The sequence below is a fragment of the Nyctereutes procyonoides genome, unplaced genomic scaffold, assembly GCF_905146905.1.
Source record: "Nyctereutes procyonoides isolate TBG_1078 unplaced genomic scaffold, NYPRO_anot_genome, whole genome shotgun sequence".
NCBI classification, from domain to species: domain Eukaryota; kingdom Metazoa; phylum Chordata; class Mammalia; order Carnivora; family Canidae; genus Nyctereutes; species Nyctereutes procyonoides.
This window is the reverse complement of record NW_026575121.1, coordinates 51,900,421-51,922,205: the sequence shown is the minus strand read 5'-3', so window position 1 is coordinate 51,922,205 and position 21,785 is coordinate 51,900,421. Positions and strand designations below refer to the sequence as shown.

The 21,785-nt window shown below is 38.8% G+C and overlaps 1 protein-coding gene and 1 pseudogene across 2 annotated transcripts in view; both read left to right on the top strand.

Moving 5' to 3' along the window:
• The window catches only part of FGF14 (fibroblast growth factor 14), a 613,348-nt gene that overhangs the window by 64,544 nt on the left and 527,019 nt on the right, over window positions 1-21,785 (top strand). The gene's annotated exons all lie outside the window — the stretch shown is intronic.
• Window positions 21,226-21,711, top strand: LOC129516509 (ATP synthase subunit d, mitochondrial-like; annotated as a pseudogene).

Genomic DNA, 21,785 nt, shown 5'->3' with positions numbered 1-21,785 from the left:
AATACTTACTTCCTTTTTTTACTACTATTATAGGAGGCAAGGTGATAGCATATATTGTACCTTAAAAAAAATCTCAGCCTCTAATTCAGGGCCAGGCACACAGTAGATAATACTCAATTGAGTAAACTATGACAGACATAGAATCTTACTCTTTTGAGTAAATCTGATTGTCATTTTATTAAGGACTCTGAATGCCCACAATAGCACATTCATCATGCTAATTTAATTGATTACCTTCTTGCAGGAGCTTTAGCTATTACAATAAGAGGCCCTTTGCATCTTTATTACTCTCTTCTTGGTCCATATATTGATTTTAAGATTTATTTGTTGGACACTGTTACTATACTCTTCTCCAAATGTAAAAGACCATCCTAATTGTGGGCTATTGTTTCAGAATCAGGAAACATGATGGATAAACAAAAGGACTCACTAGGTAATAAAGCATTGCTGAAAGATACTTTGGGAAGCCTAACAAAATTCATGGTAAAAGGCTTTCATATTTTGTGGGTCTTCTCAGATTAACACTTCTCTTTGGAGTGTGTGTTTGTGTATGTGTGTTTGCACTGAGGTCAGGATATGAGGTCAAGGGATTGCTAATAATCCAAGTAGAAGAGGATTCAAGGTTAAAACTATTACTGTGATGCCTTTCTCTTTTAGTTTTTCTCTCTCTTAAGGAAAAAAAAAAACCCCAAAACTTTTGATATGAAGTACAATTGTTTCCAATTCCAAATTACATGACTTCTTCTAAGGGATTTGTCAAAACAGCAACAACAACAACAAAAGATGAAGATGGGGCAATTTGAAAATAAAAACAATAAAATTGGAAAGAAATTCAGAGCTATGCTTCAGTGGACAGAATGACAAATGACTGAGTTTGGTTGACTTTTTGCATGTTTACCAGAAATCTAAAGATACTGTTCTTTTTTTTTTTTTTTAAATAGTAAACTGATCAAAGTGTTTGTGAAATTCTATTAACCTTTTATCCAAACCCAAGTAGACAGCTTTCTTGCTCAGTGTGTCATTTAACTCCACTTCCACCTCCAGTTGCCTTCTACCAAACCAGTAAAGATGGAACATGAGTTGTGCTAGATGCTCAATGCCCTTCACATGGTGTATTCTTTTTTAATTCTTGTTTACTATGAGTTATATAATCCATGTTATCATGTTGGAAATTTCCTTAACCTTTATGTTATGATGGGGACCCTCTTTCTCTAGGATCTCATACCACCCCTTATTTTGGTGACTCCTTGAGAAATGAAATATATGACAGTGCATGTCCCAAATTGTCTCTATTCTACCCTCATGCTAGACTGATAATTTTGCCATCATGAATTAGTGGGTTCAGACTTTTAGGATGAAAATTATTTTTTCTTGAGAATTCTGAAGGCATTATTCCATTGTCTTCTAGCTTCCAAAGTTAATGTTGGGAATCTGATGCCTATTTTCCTAATTCTCTTATGGGCACTTCTTTCTCACTCTACCTCCTGGAGTTTTTAAGTAGATGGTATGGATCCTCATTGATTTTTCTACATGCATTCAAGGACTTTTCAATTTGGACACTCATGTCATTCAGGTTTGAAAACTGTTTAAATATCATTTCTTTGATAATTTCCATATGGATTGTTGTTTGGTCTTGTTGAAACTCCTATTAGTTAGATTTTGGACTTCATGGATTTTCTAAATTATTCATCTCTTTTTTTGTTTATAAGTCCTTTCTTTGTCTCTTTGTTCTTTTTTGGGACACATTTTCTTGTTTTAATCTTTTTACTCCCTTATTTGATTTTTTAAAAATTCAAATTTAATTAGCCAACATGTAGCACATCATTAGTTTCAGATGTAGAGTATTCCCTTATTTGATTAAAAAAAAATCTTCATTTCATATTTTGGCTTTCAAAGAACTCCTTTTTATTATTTATTATTATTTTCTTTTATGACATTTTGTTCTTAATTCATGGATCCATGTCTTATATCTTCAATGATATCAATTATCAATTATTTGAAATTATCATTTTTCTTTTTTTAACCCCCTATTTTATTCTCTTCCAGTTAGAGACTTTTCTCAAATGTTTGGTAATTCTTGCTTGTCTACTTATGTTCATGCTTAAACACTGATGAGAAACTTTGTGAGAAAGGTGCGTTTGTTTATTGCTCAGCTTTTCTGTGACCAGCCACATTATTCTTGGCTGGGGACCAACTAACTATGTGTACATCTTTCCCTATTATCTGTAGGGCAGGATCCCCCAGTCTCCCTGTAAGGAAGCATAAACCTGGCTGTTGACATCCTAGAGCTGGCAGGAGGAAGGCATGGATGTCTCAGTGTTTTCTCACCCCTACCTTTTGCGTCCCTGCTGTTGTGGAGGCCTGAGATTCTTAGACTGAATTTTTCCATAAGATATTTCTCAATACTCCTGTGGGAGTGAGGGATGGGTCATCATTTAATAGGTTGGGTTAGAGGTGGGGACACAGGAAAATAAGTATTCCTTATAGAGGCTTTCATAATATCTTCTTGTTTTCAATCCTCTTACTCCAGTATTCAGTATCCTTACCTTCTACGTGATGCTTCCAACTGCTGAGCTTTTTCTAGGTTCTGCAGGGGAAATTGGAGTACCTCTCATTGGAGTCCTCCTTTAGTAGGTACTTAGGTTTTACCTTCTTTTCTATTAAGATTTTTGGCTGCATCTCATTTCTTGGTGGGAATAAGGTTAGGGGGAGCACGTCTACTAAAATTATTTATCTTTAACAAAATATTGGCCTTACTGAGAAGTCTTATGGTTATATATGGAATATATTGGTATATAGATATGTAGGTACCTTGACTACAAGTACTTTAGAAAATGCATGAAGTTCAAAATCCAACCAGTAGGAGTATCATCAGGGAGGATTAAACAAAATAGTGTGTATGGAAATTATCAAAGAATAATAAGATGAAGGCTAGCACTATGGTACTTAATGTATCTATGATGGTGTTCTTTCTGCAGTAGCTTCAGAGATTGGGCTATGCAAAACAGGGAGCTAGCTGGAGATGCAATTATATAAACTGAGAGATATGAAGTGTTAACATGTCATCATGAATTACTTTTTCTGTAGTGAGATATAGGAAGGCCCTTGGAGGAATGGGATCTGGATGGGCATAGATGGGAAAGTAGGTTTAGGTAGAAGGGTATGTGGAATTAAAAAAAAAAAAAAGCAGATGTGATGATGCATCTAACACTGTGGCTTCTGGTCAGACACGGTTGGTTGCTAGATGTCTTCATCTAGGTGGCTTCAGGTGTCAGTGTGAGTTAAAAATGGGTATTCTCTTGGGGATGGAGGGGTGCCACCAATATGATTGCAAAATGGCCCTAGATCCCAGAAGTTTGCTTGTTATCATAATGAGTTATTTTGAAAAATCTAGGACATCCTTCACATGATCATCTCTAAGATAATTTAAAAAGCAAGGCATATTTTAGGGCACAAAAAAGCAAAATTCAAAATATTTTATAAAAATGAATTATTTCCCATAGGGTTTATAAATACCATACGTGAAACATGAAGTTAAAATTGTGATCACAAAAACCTTATACTAATGCATTCTTTTATCCCAACGTAATCTGTCATAATTGGCAGTTCTTTGTAATAGATCATGAATCTTTGTGCAACAGGGTGATGTTAGAGGCAAGAGAGAACATCTCGTTTGGTTTTATTTCACTGAGTTCTAGAGCTATGTGACACTGCTATTTCCGAAGAGTGGCCATTTCTGCATGCTTTATTGCAGACAGCCTTTCTGGCTGCAGTAATTTAGGGGCATGTGAGAGCTGAGTTTGAAAGTGTACTAAATACACCATCAGGCAAGCACTGAGCATGATGTCTTCTGAGGCTGGTCTCATTTTGGAGGTTGTGTGCAAGGTGCATTTCAATTTATTCACTGGATCTACCTGCCAACATGTCTATGAGATAAGACTAAGCCAGAAATCTTTGAATCAACTTAGTATTTGTTTAGGCAAATCAACTTAAAGATAATTGTGCCAGTTCAAATCTCTGACTTGATTGGACTAGACTGCCAAGAGAGCTCAGGCTGGGTCCTCTGGTTTACCTCGGGTGGCTCATTAGTAGGGATGGAGCACACCCCTTTCAACATCATCTTTCTGCGTGTGTTTAGAGAGGCTGGGACCTGAACAGATGGCCTCGATGTGGGCTCCCATGACTACCAGGCATGCCAAGCAGGCAGATGAGTGATCTGGCTTGTTCCTTCTCTTTTAAATTGCTGTCAGCCAGGGAAAAGTGGTGAAAATAAATCAATGGCTCCCTCCTCCAGACCCAGCATGTACCTTTCAGTCATCAAAATAAGAAGCATCCTGTGGTGGCTGTTGGGTGATTTCTCTGATGGGAAGATCCCTTCACACACTGGAGATTAACATAACAAATGGCCAAATTGTGTCTCATAAAGGACATTTTTTGTCCGGGACCAAATCTTGGCACTGAATGGACAACAGCAGGTTTGGAGGGAGCATTGTTTATTCACTCTCAGACTCTTCGTGTCCTTTGTGACTGGGTTCAGTATTTTTGGTAACTGGTTGGTAACTGTTTACATCTCTCATCATTAGAACACAGGGAATCATAAACAGGAATCATGCTGAATAGCTCTGGCAATGCCTTTGCATTCCTACTGTACTGAGGCTGAAGGGCCTCTTCTTGTGTAACTTCTGTCTTTTTGATTCTCATCGAGTTTAGAGGAAACTGTATATAGCAAGGCACTCAGTTTAAGACCAACGATGTCATCTTCAACTCCTGCTTAATCTTCAAATATTAGCAAGCTGACCCTGAGCTAGGCAACTTTTTAGAGTCTCATCTCAAAAAATTGTTACTGGATCAGGAGAATATGAGATCTTTTATTTTTTAAGCTTTGGTGCATCATCACATGATTAAATGCCAATTATTAATATATTAACAAAATGACCCTGAACTAGAATGTTCTATGGCTTAGTTTTCCTTTTGGAAAAAAGACCCACCTACCTTGCTTACAAATCTATGAGCAGTATTCTCACAGATGCAAATTGATTTTCTAGTTATAAATCATGGACCTTGATGTGTTTTCAAACAATAAACATTTCACATATGTGAGAGCCATGTTGGGTTAAGGTAGAAGGGAAGTTTTACTTTTTGGAATGAATTTTATATATATATATATATATATATATATATATATGGCTTCTCAAATTTGAAAGCTTCATATGGCCCGTGGGTGGCATGTTGGATATCCCAGGACTTACTTAGTGCAGTATGATAATGTAATTCCTAAATTTTACATAGCTTGACACATAGAACTGGTAATGTTTCTAGAAACACCATAAATAGAAATAACTTCATAAGACCTTTGTGTTGTAATCTGCTTTAAGTTGTCTCACTACTTAACTGTAAGCATTATGGGACAGTTAGGTCATAGATTTAAAAGTCAGGACTTCCGGTCTTATTTCTGATTTGGTTATAACTGAGCTATTTCTTGAGAAATATCACTTATAATGTCTCTTCACTGATGCTTAAAATATATATGCAAAGTAAAGCTGTCTAACTTGCAAGACTTTGGGGGGGTTTCTTTATAAATGTTAAGGAGCTTCTATGTAAGAATTATTAATGACTGAAATACTTAGAACTGTCAAGAAGGATGGCAACATTTCTACCAGCCCTTGGGAAGAGACAGGTCTGCTGTGAGTTAGTCATCATCTGTGGATGATTTATTTGAGGACATGATGCACAGCAGTTGAATTTATAAAAAAAATGTTGGTAAAGCTCTTTTGGAGAAGTTATGGATTGCAGCCTTAAATTCTGGGAAAATGGAATTTTCCCTCAGCTTTACAAACGTGGCAGAAGGGATCCTCACTGTTTTGCATTTTTGGATTCTCATCAATGCCACATACACACACACACACATACACACACAAACACACGAGTCAATAAAATCTATGATAATTAAAAATTATATCTTAGATTTAAGATATATTTTTAAAATATTAGCATACATGGCATCTCAGAATAATGGCTGGTTTACTTCTGTTTCTTATGCATTTGCTTGGGGAGAAATGGGGAGTCAACTGTTCATTCTTACCCTTTTTTTCAAATGTTTGTTTTCTTTTCTCTTCCCTTTTCACTTCTTTTCTCTTCTCCTCTTTTTAAAAAATATTTTATTTTTAAGTAATCTCCACACCCAAATGGGACTTGAACCCTGAGATCAAGCGTCACATGCTCTACTGTCTGAGCCAGCCAGGCACCCCTGTTTATTTTCTATTTATTGAATTAGAATGTGACCTTTAGGCCCTGGTAACAGCCCTGTGAGTTTTCACACAAAAAACTTAGAAGATTTCTCTTCTCTTTTTCCTTCCCCCTCCAAATTAAATTCAGCCACTGAACTTGTCTGTAAGTTGGTGGAATCTACTGATGGTGATGAAACCAAAGAAGGTGAAAGAGCTCTTTCAAGGAGTGTTTGGGCAGAGCCGTGACCAGAATTCAGGTCACTTAGTTCAGTTCTCGCACAAATATTTATTAGGCTGGGTGCTGTGCTGGTTGCTTTTTCTGTGACCTTTCTATTCCATTATGCCACTTGCCTGTCTGCTCTGGGGGATTTGATCTATAGCAGTTACTTTTCTTTCCACAGGGAGGCATTTTTGTAGGACCCATTCTCCTCACATACACTCAGCGGATCTCCTCAGTCTCTTCATTTATAAAATGAGGATGCTGTGCGGCCAACTCCAAACTTTCTTGATGTTATCCTCCTTTAATCAATTATACATGAAAAACACACTTGAACCCTGAACATCCTTCATTGTGCATTTCACATAACTATGTTCATCATGCTGTGTTTTACTTATTTTTACTTCACTTTGTTCTTGAAGATGGCACGAGAAATAATGCTGTCACGCCCTCTCTGATGCAGTGATCAAAGGAAGGGTTCAGTTATTTTGAACAGTGAAGTGCATTTTTGCTTTAGGTTCCATGTTGCGAACAAGCCAAGCTTCGTATCACTGTCCTGATTTTCTGGGCCATTTTGGGTGTGTGTGCATGCAGGCACACAGCAGCAGCATCATGAGTTCTTGTCCTCAGGGCCTAGCAAAATGTGAATGTATAATAATGAGGCCAAAGTTTAGCTAATAAATGCAAGCTGATGATGCACATATGTGATGGAATAGAATGACATTTCTATTTGGGATCCAAGGTATTGGGATTATGCCAATATCTATGTTAAACTGCATAGACTGCTACTATGTCTTTTGGAACCTAAGGATATTAAAATATTAGAAAATGGAGCAGTTCAGAATATAATTATTAGAACTGCTTTGTATCTTCTGACCTGGGAGAATGTAAAATTGGCTATTCATTGGATGCTGGTCTGCTGTGTTCTGAGGATTTTGCTGCCTGCTTTACATAGAACATTTTGTTTACTCATTTCTAATAATTCTGTGGAATGGTTTATTATCTATATTTTCAGAAGTTAAACTCAGTTGCAGAAAGGTGAAATGATATGCCCAAGCACTCAAACCTGCTATTCAAACTGAGGACTATCTGATTCCAGAGCCTTACTCTAAATCACTTTGTTACAGTTCTCCTGAACCCACCTGTTCATTCATTACATTTTTATTGGCACATTACTCTTCAAAATACCAGGAAAACAGAATAAAACAGAGAATTCTGGCTCCATGCAGCTGTCATTCTTACAGGTGAGAAGGTAAGTGAAGAAATGGCTAAGATGTAGAGGATATCACATGGTAAGGCACGGTCACAGGAGCCGGGAGAAGAATAAAGAAGAGGAGGGAGTAGGGAGTGATGAGCACGGATGTGGGGCTGCCACTTTGAGTAAGGTGGTCAGGAAGATCTTGCTGAGATGGTCACATTGGACAAAGCCATGAGCAGAGGCACAATGGAAGTGGGGGTGTGGTGGCATTGGAACCATTGGAGGCAGTGAGCTAAGGAGAAACTAGGGAGAGACTGGAATCAGAGAGCATGAATAGAGACAACTATTTGGAGCCACTTGCCAAAAAATTGGTCCTAGATCAGGAGAATATGGGATCTTTTATTTTTTAAGACTTTATTATTTTTTTAAATCATTGTGTGATTAATTGCTAAATATAATGGTCTAGTGGGGAAGGAAAGTTGATTGATGATGCTGGAGAGAGGTGTGAGAATTGGTACCCCAATGTTCCAAGCAGGTGAGATGGGATGAGGCCTAGTACAGAAGAGGGAGGCTTGATCTTAGACAGGAGCATGGAAAATAGGAGGGGACCACAGTGCTGTCTGGCAGAGGGATGAACTTGTGAGGGTTGAGGGCATTGTCTTCTGATTACTCCTGTTTTCTCACTGAAAAGGCAAAATTAGATCTTGAGCTGAGGGTGCCGGCAGGGGGAGGCCGTGTTGGAAGTCCAAGGAGGGAACAGCACAGAGCTGTCCTCCAGTTGAGTGGGAGAATGACCAGAACACATCTCCACAGTTTTGTTGCCTTCCAGCTTAATGGTCCTGTTGGGGTTAACAGCCATGTGTTCCATGTGTGATTTTGGGGAGTGAACATGCTTCTTACACTGGATCAGGTTGCATAGAGCAGGTGGAAAGTTGCATTTAAATGTGGTCAGGGTTGGGCAGCCTGGGTGGCTCAGTGGTTTAGTGCCGCCTTCAGCCCAGGGCATGATCCTGGAGACCCGGGATCGAGTCCCACATCAGGCTCCCTGCATGGCACCTGCTTCTCCCTCTGCCTGTGTCTCTGCCTCTCTCTCTCTGTATCTCTCATGAGTAAATAAAAAAGTCTTAAAAAAATGTGGTCAGGGTTTTGCCAGAAGAGTGCAATAAAGAGGTCTCTACAATGTGGCCGAGGACTTTGATTGTACATTGTTCTTTTTTTTTAATAGTCATCCCAAAGATCATGAGAGGCATTGTTATAGGAAGTCCTCTGCCTTCCCAAAAGCCACCCCATTTCTCCCTGAGGAGAAAGGCCAGTCCTCACCTGAGTCCACACAGAGAACTGGCATTGCTTTTGTGTAAATTAAGTAGTCCAATTTTAAAAAAAAATCTTTGCCTTAATGCTTGTTCTTTTTGTTTTATTTTGAATGGTCTGTCATTATGGTCCCCCCAACTTGAGATGTATGAAGGCTTTTGGTCTCCCTGGGAGTGGGGCTGAGGTGCAGAGGCAGCCAGAGCTTACCTGTACACTGGCTTGAGACCAGTTCAATAAAATGCACACCTTAAAGAGAAAAAAGTAATAATTATGAAATCTAAGCTGGAAATATGGGGAGTAAGGATGTGGAGGGTGTGTGGTGAGGGACATGGAAAGGGTGAGGAGATCAATGGAGTGTGAGTCCTGGAGGGCCCAAGAGTGAGGGAGTGAGGTGGAAAGCTGAGGCTGTGGTCTGACAGTGGGATGCTTGATAGTGACGTTACTCAGGGCTAGAACCATGGGTCTGAGCAGCGCTGGTAGGAAAGAGGGCAAAATCGAAGGGCAGGGACCTGGAAGACCACAGTTATGTGGAAAGGGAAGTCCCCAAGAAATATTTCAGGTTTTCTAGAGATTGATGGAGAATTAAAAGTTAAGGAACTCCAGCAAGGGAGGAGTCATGGCCATGGGTCAGTGATGATTGTGAGAAGGAGCAAGTTGTCGATGCATTTTAAGGGAGAGAGGACAGTGTGCTCACAATAAGTATTGCTCACAAGCTGTCCTCAGGATTGTGGGTCTTTCAGGAAGAGGAAGGGAAGGGAGAATCATCTGGAAAAGAGGAGAAGGACACCAACCTCGTTCTTGGTACCTTTTTTTGGGTGGTGCAGAAAAGAAAGCATCCTTTACTCCCAGGGTGAAGAAGCAGCAGAACTGTTGGAGGAGAGCCAGCTCTTAGTCTGGAGCAAGAAGTTAAAGGTGGGGAGTCAGAGAGGCATTTGAAGGACAGAGGATTGTACTGATGATGCTGAGCTAGGATGGACTCAGTAGAAGATTTCCACAGTTGGGTGTGGTGGATGGAGCCAGAGAAGAGGCTGTGGAGAGCCTGGTGGGATGGCAGTCTGAAAGAAGAAATGAACTGGAAGTCCTAGGCTTCCTAAAAGTGAAAAATTAAGTTAGGCCTGATGGGCTCCAGACAGATAGCTTCTGATGGAGCACCGGGCTCCAGATTAGGCTGGGTATGGTGAGAGGAGGGAGGGAGTTTTGTCAAGAGTATATAAGATTTGGGTTTCTGCTATTTCTGCAAGTGATGGTGTTGGAGGTTTGGTGGGAATCAGTTTTGCCTGGAGCACCAGGATATCTGGAATGCTCTTCTAACTCCTAGAACATGAGCAGTGTTAAGGTGTACTCTGAATTTATACTAGGTATTTATACTGAGGAGATCATTTGATCATCTGTGAAGATGCCCAGCTGTGGAACTGCAGATTTCTCCCATGTAGCAGTCTGTGCTCACAAATGAAGACAATGACAAAAAATAACAAATATATAACAAATACCTGCAAGGATGACAGAAACCTATCACCTCTATGGGGCAAGGGGTACAGAGGAGATAGGGACATGTTTAGATGTCTGTTTTCCTAGAAATAGGAAAGACAGAACATTCTATCTGGGGGACAAAATCACCTATTTTTGTCAGACCATTAACAGAATTTTACAGCTTGGGAAGCTATATAGTGCTAGCACAATGTTTATATATAGCACATGTTTAAAATACTTTTGATCAATAAATGAATAGATGAATAGATTACTAAAGCCCTTGTGAAGGGCTTCAGCCTTTAAGATTATTAACTTGAATTAATTGTAAACATTTCTTATTGATGTGAAAATTTGAGTACAGAATGAAACTGTTGAACTCCTTTGCCTTCAACTCCAGGAGGGGAAATGAAGGACAGGAGCCCATGTGTGCTCTGATTGGAGGCTCATGAAATGTCATTCTCTGTCTTTAGTTTTCATCCATGGCAGTAAAGGGGAGTTCCTCCTGGGTCATAGATCCTTTGATCACATTCTGGTGGCTCTTCTAGATTTCTTTGCTGATCCTTCCAATTGCCTTTATGCTGCCTTTTGCTTATAATTTATTTTTATTTTATTTTATTTGGAAATCAGCTCATTCTCTGTTCTCAGGATAAGTGTAGTTGTACTACCAGATACAAGAGATTTATAGAAGCGATTTTGCTACTTGGACATATTTATTTAATTTAAGAAAATCATTTGAGTTGGAGGCATCTCTTAATAATTTAACGGATACTTTGCCCTGAACTGTAGATTGATAGAAGAGCTTCTATGAGATAACCATAATTACTGGTATTGATTTTTAAGTGCTTTTATATTCTTCTCTACCACTCCCTTCCCTACCCCTCTCCTCCTGAGTAGTATGAACCTTTGGATTCTAACAAGGCAGCCATGACTATGTGCATGATTTTGTGTTAAGATCAATGTTACTGAAAGCAAAGGAATAGTTAATTAATTAATTAATTAATTAATTAATTAATTAATTAAATCTGGTCCTTAATTTGGAGGACCAGAAAGCCGCTCACTGGCTGGTATGTAATTGCCTGGCATTCTTCAACTTTATTTTGATGAAGACTCCTTGAAATGTGAGCATAGATGCTGGGAGGCTAATTATCTATTTAACTTCCTTTAGCTGGAGCTTTCAGGTTTTGCCATGTTTATCCTATACTAGGTTGAGCTATTATTATGGTTTAACAGAAACTTCTCTTGAAGTTTCCACTGCCATGGAGGAATAATCAGGATTATTATCCTGACTTTTTTGTTCCATTCTTATTCTACTGATGTGTAGTTTATCTGTTTTAGTATTTACAAACCTTTTTCAGTCACAATTTCTAGGACCCAGGGATATTCACGTCCTTTGTCTTTTTTGTTCTTCTCCTTTTAAGTTAGAATGTAGGATTTATGTAGCATTATGTAGAAGTTTAAAATACTTTATAATCACTTTGGACTGTTTCCTTGTGTGCCTGCTCATCCTGTCATCCAAGCCTGTTTCATAACCAACGTCATGATAGATGAATACTTTTTCCTCTTGTTGATGAGGAGATGGTGCTAGATATGCTACTCACCATCTATTGACTAATCATTAACTTGTCCCCAGAAAATAACTTACAAGGCTAAAGAAATCATAGGAAGGGGGTCAATATTCTTCTTTAGGTTTTGATTCATTCGCAGTGAACTTAGACTACAGAGTATTCCCTCCTAAGTTTGGCCTGATTATACTGATAGGGTTTTGTTGTTGACTTTTTTTTTTTTTTTTTTTTTTTTGGCATTTTGCAGTTTGTGGCTCTAGCATATTAGATGATGTTAAAAAATATTTGGTTGCCCTATTCCAGTGAAGTTTCTTTTCTTTGGTCATTTGCATTTGATATGTTTATTATTTTTTTCTGAAATTTTGGGCTTATTCTTTACATTTTGCATTTGTTATTCGAGATTATACTCTAAAACTTGAATTAAACAATACTCTCTGTGACTGTGATTCATTCCACATTTCAGTCTCATCAATAATAGTGACTATAGGTTTCCTTTTTTCTTGAGAATGCCCGACCAGAAGCACAAGGACTGTTTTTTTTGTTTTGTTTTGTTTTAGCTTTCAAGCATCACCTGTGGCTGTTGGAGAAAGTATGAAAAAAAATTGGCATTTTATATTTATTGAATATTTTTTGTTTGTTCATACTAGGAGCTGTTTATCTACACTCTGGGTACACCAATGAAATGATGGATAAAACCAAAAATATCTGTGCTTCATTGAGCTTTATTCAATTTGGGGCAGGCTTTTGTGGGGAGGGAAATAGGCAACATGTAAAACAAACATGGTAGGATCTAGTATGATAGAGGATGGCAGTGTTATGAAACATGTAAAGCAGCATAGTGGGATTAGGAGTGCTGGAGTGAGGGTAAGGTTGCAAATTTTAAATTTCACATAGCATGGTCAGGGTAGGTCTTCCCAAGAAGGTGAGGGCATCAACCAGGATGGGATCTGGAAAATAAAGGTCCAGGCGGAGGGAATAGCCTGAGAGTGTCTCACTGCATATTCAGGTAACAAGTAACCAGGGCTGCCAGGATGGCTGAAGGACCAGACAGAAGAGAGGGTGATGGAAACAGGATCAGTAACAAAGTGCTCATCAAAGCAAAGCATCCATCTGTGTGAATGGCCTACAGCGGTATTGTGCAGACTGACAATACCATGTCTTGTCAACAAGAGAGAAAAATAATTTTATTGTAATGTTTTTCTTAGAAAATGTATATATATTGTGCTTCTTTCCTTTGGTGTACTTTATTCTTTGTTTCTGTAGGTGATATTTGAGAGCTGTTTGTGGAAATCTGGCCCCATTTCCTTTTTTCAGGTTCCTTCCATTTTCTTTGAACATTATCTCTTTGATGTACTTTAATGTCAAAGATATTTTCCTGTTTTTTTATTTTTTAATTTATGATTCTGCTGGGTGTATGTGTGTTTATGATATTGAACTGGAAATGAGGAAAGTTTTTAAAAAATTCACCTTTAACATTTCTAAAATTATCAACAGAAATAACAAATTATAATAATTATAAATATCAACTTAGAAATTGATAAATATCGACTGATGGTTACCAGACAATGTGGTAGAGTAAAAAGATGGTGGATTTTAATAAGCTGTTACTGAAATGTGTTAATATTTGTGATGTGCTCAGAACACACAATTTCTCACATAAAAGTGTAGTATCTGTCTTTATAGAGAAAAAAAAAAAAAGAACTGGAATGGGCAAGCACTCCACCTCGTTTAGCTTGTTTTCTCGCATGTAAAGCTGGGTTAATAACCATGACATCTAGTTGTTTTGCAGACTGGAGATCATGTGTGTGAGTGTCTTGCATGGTGTCTGGTGCCCAGGAAAATAACCCAATTAACTGACTTTTATCAAGGGCCTACTCTGTCCCAACCAATGTGCTAAATAAAAACTTTGCATCCATGGTCTACTCTCATCCTCACAAGGCCCACTGGCACAAAAGCTCCTTGAGAGAAGAAATAGTATGGTTCACTTGTGTACACTCAGTATGGAGGATGGAGCTCAGTGCATATTAGTCACTGCATACGTATCTGTTGAATGAGTGAAAAGAAATGCCCATCCCACAGCTAAAGAGACTGATGTTTGGTGAGATTATAGAAATGATCTGTAAATGACCCACGCTGGGTAAATGATAGAGCCTGATTTTGAACTTGGACAGACCACCCCAGAACCCAAGTTCCTGATTGTGACGCCAGTAGGCTCCCATAAGTGCAATGTGTGGGCCGACAGAGACAAGGTTCTCTCCCTCCATTCTCTTAGGTTCACAGCTCCTCCTGGCCACCTTTATCTTAGTGAGATATGGCATTGGTCACAGTGAATTTAGTAGCTATTATTATTGTCCTTGGATGTAAAAATATTATCACATCTCTCTTTGGCCCATAGCATCAGCCAGGAATAAATATGGCAATGCCTCTGGACATGTGCATGTGTTTGTGTCCAGCAGCATGTGTGTGCGCGCGCACACACACACACACACACACACACGGGCTGTGCACTGGGATCCTTTGAGAGTCCTATGCTATAGAACTCTCTTAAGGTTCTGTTGAGTGGTAGTTTGAAGGCCCAGTGAAGTAATCACTGACCTGCACTAAATCTGTTTCCTTTATTTGCATGTAACAAATGAGAGAGCCACAAATTAATGTCAGAACCCAAATTTGAACCCTCCATAAGTAAGACATTTTATTGCTACTAGGAGGTTAATTTTATTCCAGTCTTTTTTTTTTTCTTAATGATTGATAGGATATTGGTTATTGTAGGTCAAATATCTTTTTCCATGCTCAAAGTTTAAAAAATCAGATGTCTGGTAAGACGTTACTGCTCATATATCCATAAAGGAGCTGATAAAATTTTTTAAGAGAAAAAAATTCTTGGTAAATTTAATCTAGATTTACTGTACAGATAATGTGATATCAGCTTGACTCTAAGACAAAGTTTTTGTCCTTACCAATGCCATATCAGTACCTTATGAATGTTAAACCAGCTTTTCATGTATTTTTTGTTAGATAATTTATATGAAAATTATGAAGCGCTCTTTAACCGTACTCAGCTGACTTCTTGAATAATAAAGACAGGAAAGAAAATAAAAAGAAACAGGTTAATAAAGTATAGAAACAGGTTATGAAGTACAGTTAATGAATGCTTTTATAACCCCTTTGTAACTACATGTGATCCTGCTTTCATTTGAAGACTCAGAATTCCAGGTATTCTTAGAGAAATATGTGACTAATGCAACTTGAAATGTCTCAGGCTGACGTGTAGCAATTTTTCTCAGTAGTTCTTATATCCTGGAACATGTCAAATGCTGACGCAGTGTTAATAATAATTCATAAATTGACATTGCAGCAACTTTTTAAACCTTACACTTGGGCAAAATAAATAGAAAAAAATCATTGGAGTCAATGCTAATCAAATTTATGTTATGGACAGAAACCACAAGGGTCCTATTTCACATTTATGCTGTTTGCCAGTTTATGAAATGCTGGCATAAGGATCAGTTTGTGAGAGGAGAAAGGACCAAAGAGGTCAAAGTAGAACACTTTCCTAGCTTTTATTTTGTTTTGCTTTTAATATTACCTATTGAGGTTTTCTGTTTGCTTGGTTATTTGTTTTGTTTGTTTGAGGATAAATTGGGAAGAGTTAGAGATCAGACAGAGAGAATGGATGTATATTTATTTCTTTATTAGTTGTATGTGGGGTTAGAACACATGTTACAATGTCTGTTTTAGGAATGATTCATACACACTTTGCTATGAAACAACAAATGCATTAATCTTCTGAAACTCTGAAAGTTCCATGTAGGCTTCTGTTTTACATTATTTTTGCAAAGTTAATCATGATAACTGCACCTGAGGGAAATCATATAGGGGGCAGGGAAGGAGGTATTAAATCAAACCTTTATTTATAAATAAAAGTAGACTTAAAATGTTAGGCAGAGTTTTGGATAATTTTTTAGATTATGTGCATCTCAAGGGTTCAGTCATAGGCACTGAAGTATTCTATCTTCACAAATGCCCATGACTCACCACCATTAAAATCATGCCAGGTGTGGGATCCCCCAAAGCCACAGGGATACATTATATATTGACATTGTGACAGAAAGGCCTAATAGGTCTTTCCCATTTGTAATAAATGTGTTCCTGTACTCCATGCTGGGTATATTTTATTGATTTCCTCCATTATCATGGTGATGCCTCAGTCTTGGTGGTAAAGCATGTTTTAAGCAATTAAACCTTAAAGTTGCTAAATTGTGAGTATATAGCCACTGAGTTAACTGCTTAAGGAATTCATGGCATAGTCTGTGCATCTTGGCATGACATTTATAAAGCCATATGTAGGTGTGTTTAGAAAAGTAATGCTGAAGCTCTTCCTAGAAGGCATGTCTTCAGCCCATTAGCTATTCATCCCAGAGAATACTGGAAGAGAGGGTGGTTGGTGAGCCACCCTGTGTTCCAGTGTCCAAGTGCTTCTCTTGGATCCTGATGTTCCTGGGCTCAATCTTGCCTGAGTCAGACCGCTCTGGCTTGGATCTGCCTTAGGAAATTTGGTCCGTTCCTGGTACCATTGGGGTTGAAAAAATGTTTAGAAATCTCAAGTCACTTTGACAATTAAAATGTGAGGCAAGGAGGGGGCATATAAATTAATCAGAACCAATTAATAAGGATGAGCCATGATTTTTTATTCATTACAGAATTACCAACTACTGGATTATTCCTGGTTATGTATCAGATGTGGAATTTCATTTTGTATTTAGTATGCCTATCCCAAATTTAGAAAACATATTGAGGCCTGATAAAAATTAGTGAAATGTGAGCAAGTAAAGTTACCTTTACCTGTAATAATCTCATATGCACATGCACATGCTTTAAAAATATATTGAGTCTAATAACAAAAATTTATAAAAAATTTTCCATTAACTTCAAGATTTGCCAGTAAATGAAAATGTGTGCTTATGATGACCCTGGGAGGTATTAAACTTCAAGTGCATTAAAAATCATATGCTGTTATAGTTGCATTGTTAAATACATTTTTGTTTGCATTAGGATTCCTTGAAAATTGGTCTTTGTTACACAGTAACTCCAAGTTAACTAAAATACCTTACCATCTCATTTATCCATACTATGGAAATTAAAACAGTTCACTTGACTTTCTAGCAGTCAGCAGGAATCTGCTTTCTCTGATTAATACTGAATCAAAGAATATGAGAGCTATAGATGTCAATTCAATCATCTGATTGAAGAAAAATGTGTTTTATAGCACTGGAGGGGTTTTCCCAAGGTCATCCAGCTGTTTGCCATCAAGGAGAGATTGCACTCTGCCTTCCTAACTTGCAAATTGGTGCCTTTCTTCTACAGTGTGTCAAGCAGAAATAAAAAAGTTTAAAACTTTTGAGTGGCTTGAAGTTCTATGTGTTAGAACTATATTAACCACCCAATTTATGAATTGAGCCCATAATCGATAAAATACAACCCTCCTTGTTCCACTGGGAGTCTCTTTTATGAGGGTTGGCTAAAAATCTGGTAGAAGGAGCTAAGGCAATAGAAAAGGAGCTCTCACCTATGGGGTTCATAATAAACATACACCATGGCTTCATTAAATCTTGCATTGCTGTTTTCCAGATTTTAGCACCATTTAAGGAGGTGTGGTTACATAGTTATGCGCCATATAGGTGAGTAGCTAAATGCTGGTCAGCGTTTCTCCTTGTGCTCCCTGGCTTGTCCTCATAGACACCCTTTCAGAGAGCATATGCTTAGAGTTGGGGTACTGCCTTGACTCCAGCCTCTTATAGTAGCCCTCCACGCCCCACCCATGGTTTCACTGATGTAAGGTCAATTGCTATCAGGAAGCAGATGATCCCCCTGTAGCCTAATGCTACATCATAATGTCTACATCATTCCTCCCACTTCATCTCATGATGGAGTCACTTTATCATCTCACATCATCACAAGAAGAATGAGTACAGTACAATGAGATATCTTGAGAGAGACCACATTCATATAACCTTTATTATAGTATATGGTTATAATTGTATAACAATGTTATTGTTTATAACAATTATTGTTATATTGTGTATTACAGGATATTGTCCTATTTTATTATTAGTTGTTGTTAATCTCTCAGTGTGACTACTCTATAAATTTATCATAGGTACGTATGTATAGGGAAAACAGTATATATAGGGTTCAGTGCTGCCTGCAGTTTCAGGCATCCTCTGGGGGCCTGAGAGTCTTGCAATGTATCCCCTGCAGGTAAGGGGAGGGCCTGTTTTGTGAATGAACAAACCTGATCCCTCTCCTCTCTGGTTGCTCTGGTTGCATGAGAGAATGAATCTCCAAAAAAAAAAAAAAAAAAAAAAGGGAAGGAGCACGAAAGGTATAAAACATTGAAGAGAAACTTGGCCTATTCACCATTTTCTCTAGAATAACTCCAGTCCCATAGCAAACACTCAGGATAAAACTAGATGCCTGACCCCACTCAACGCAGCACCCATTTGGATGCTGGGGATGTGTCCACAGGGTCAGGAAGGGTCAATCCTGTCTCCATTTGGAGGAATGCAAAGTCTTCTGAGACTTTTACTACATGATTCTTATTTTTGCTGACCTGTAAGACTCATGAGTGTCATTTTATTTTTTGTAGTTTATTAGCATGCTTTCACACAATCTCTTTCATTTCACATCCATAGTTCAGGTAGTGGAAATCATTCTTCCCTCTTTTCATTAGTGGCAGGACTGGGACTCAACTTAGATCTCCTAATTAACTCACAAACCATTATCCTTTGCCGTATACCCTCCAGTTGCTTTGGGAGGAGACACACACACACACACACACACACACAGACATATGCATACATTTGGAATATGGAAACCATACAGGTGTGCATCTGTTCACAGATACACTTTGGTAGGTACTTTCAGAAAAATCACCAACAATATGACTTGGAAACTTGGAAACTATAGCACAATGACAGTTTGGGGATATCAGCAAAGTGGTTTTCATCAATCTCTCTCTTTGTTCATACACACACACACACACACGCAGTGCTTAGCATATATATATCTATATATCAATCACTATTTTTAGCTATTGTCCTCCAAAAAATGTGAAATGGCCATCAGCATAATCCTACAGAGCTAATTGTTTCCGAGTTGATGGAAGGACACAGGGCAACCTGTCATTTGACTTGAGTGCATGGGAAGCTCTCTTAGATCCAGAAGGACTTTCCTGACATTGTTTGCACTTAAGAAGCAATCACACACAGTCACAGCTGTTTGGCTGGTAGCAGTGAGAGCAAAGTTACCTCCTTTCACTTCCTTATAGGGAGCATGGGTCAGTCCTCACTGCAGAGATGCCTCGCTGTGTGTTATTCACACATGTGCTGGGGCTGGGGTGGGTGAGTCCCAGAGGGACTGTGTGATATCACCAGAGCAGGAGCGTGGACACTCCCAGGATCCCATTCCCAGGTTTTCTCCTTAGCATCCAGAGTCAGAGTGGTCTTGAGTGAGGTGAGCACCTGAGCAGAGGAGGAGGCACGCTTCTCAGTCCAGCAATGCAATTCCCAACCCTTCCCAGCTATGATTAGACATGTAATTGTGTGTCTAAATTTAGTCTACCATTTGCATATGTAATTAATTATAATACAGTTAGTTCTCTCTGGTCTTCTTTTCCTATAAATCAAATTACTCAGAGACTCTTATATGACACTAAAATCGTCTTTATAAGTACATATGACATTTTGAAGGATAAGATTAACTACTATTTATAGCACTGGAGCTTCAAATTCAGAGCCTTCTGCTGTGATCAGACAGCTAGGAGTGCCTCCAGCTTTCAGGAAACAGTCTTAGAAACTTTCTCACAGCAGTAGCTTCTCTCTTCAGTAGGCTTCAGTGTTCAGTAGTGATCACGAAAACCACATCATCCCAAATTCAGATACTTCTTCATCACCCCAAACCAGATGAATAACCTTGGTTGGCAAGAGGTATGCATTCATGTGCAAATTTATTTAGCATGCATTGGATACCAACCCACTCTGTGCCAGGCCGTGTCTCATGTAATCCACAGGTAGTAATAAATATCATCCAAGTGTTATGAGTTGGAGTGTATCCCCCTCAAATTCGTATGTTGATGTCCAAATCCCCAGTACCTCAGAATATGATCATATATGGAAGTAGGGTCATTGCAGATGTAATTAGTTAAGACAAGGTCATATTGGAGTTGGGTGAGTCCTCAATCCAAAATGACTGGTGTCCTTACACAAAGGAGACATTTGGGCACAGAGACACACAGGGAGGATGCCATGTGAAGATGAAGGCAAAGATTGAGTTGATGCTTATACAAGCCAAGGAACACCAGAGATTGCTAACAAACCACCAGGAGCTGGGAAAGAGGCATGAAACAGATTCTCTCTCATAAGCCACAGAAGGAACCAATCCTGCTGATACCTTGACCTTGGCCTTCTGGCCTCCAGAACTGCGAGACAATACATTTCTGGTGGTTAAATTCTCCAGGTTACAGTACTTTGTTAGGACCGCCCTAGTGGACTAGTACAGCTGGGTGCCTCATTTGAGTTGGGTAAGACACATTGATGGTTCAGGATTTACACTCAAAACCCCTTGGTGCTGGCAGCTCATACAAAGCCCCCTCTGTGGTTGGAGTCCAAACTGAATTCTGGCTTCTAGCAGTTTAGATCTTCCCCACCTATGTGCCTTGAATGGCCTATAGGAGTGCAGAGATATTTGTCCTTTCAGTCCTCAAAGTACTGGGAGGGACACAGAGTTGCTGGAGCCCCTTGCCTCTTCCATTTACTGAGAATGTCAAATACTATAATCAATTTTTATGTGATGCATGATAGTAAAAGAATGGAGAAACACTAGTCTAAGAAACCAAAAAAAAAAAAAATCAAGGATGTTTGGGGTCAGTTTTGATTTTAAAGGATTTGGAGTGAAAGGCAGGGTCAAGTTATAGCATTAGACTTTCTCTTTGCAGGGATTTGCAATCTTGCAAATAATTGTAGGAGGCTAGATTGGGCAGAGGAGGGCTTATCTGAGTTGAGGGAAGACAATTAAGGGGAAGGTCCTGCCCGGGAAGGAAGCCATCTACAACTCTCCTGCTTCCGCTGCTTGTCCAAGTCACCCAAGCATGTTGAGAATTTACTTCCACATTTTGGGGAGTTTGTAGAAAAAGTAAACAAGGTTTAAAAATCACAATTCAGGGGGTCAGTGAAGGATTTCAAGATGGCTGGGTGAAAACTTGCTCTAAAAACCATTGACTGGGTAGCTTTCGGGGAGATCATACCCTGAAACCAGAAGGCCATTGCCAACTCCCTGAAATCCTGGAATGAGATGCTTACCTCCAGGTTGGCTACTCTTCCTGAGAAACCACCCGCTATCGACTGGGCTTACTACAAGGCCAATGTGGCAAAGGCTGGCTTGGTAGATGACTTTGAGAAGAAGTTTAATGCCCTGAAGTTTCCTGTGCCAGAGGATAAATACACTGTCCAGGTGGATGCTGCGGAAAAAGAAGATGTGAAAAGCTGTGCTGAGTTTTTGTCTCTGTCAAAGGCCAGGACTGAAGAATATGAAAAAGAGCTGGAGAAGATGAAGAACATAATTCCATTTGATCAGATGACCATTGAGGACCTGAATGAAGTCTTCCCAGAAACCAAATTAGACAAGAAGAAGTATCCCTATTGGCCTCACAAGCCAATCAATAATTTATAAACTTGAGGAGAAAGCCCTGGTCCACATAAACGTTGGACATTAAAAATAATGATATGATAAAAAAAATCACCTCT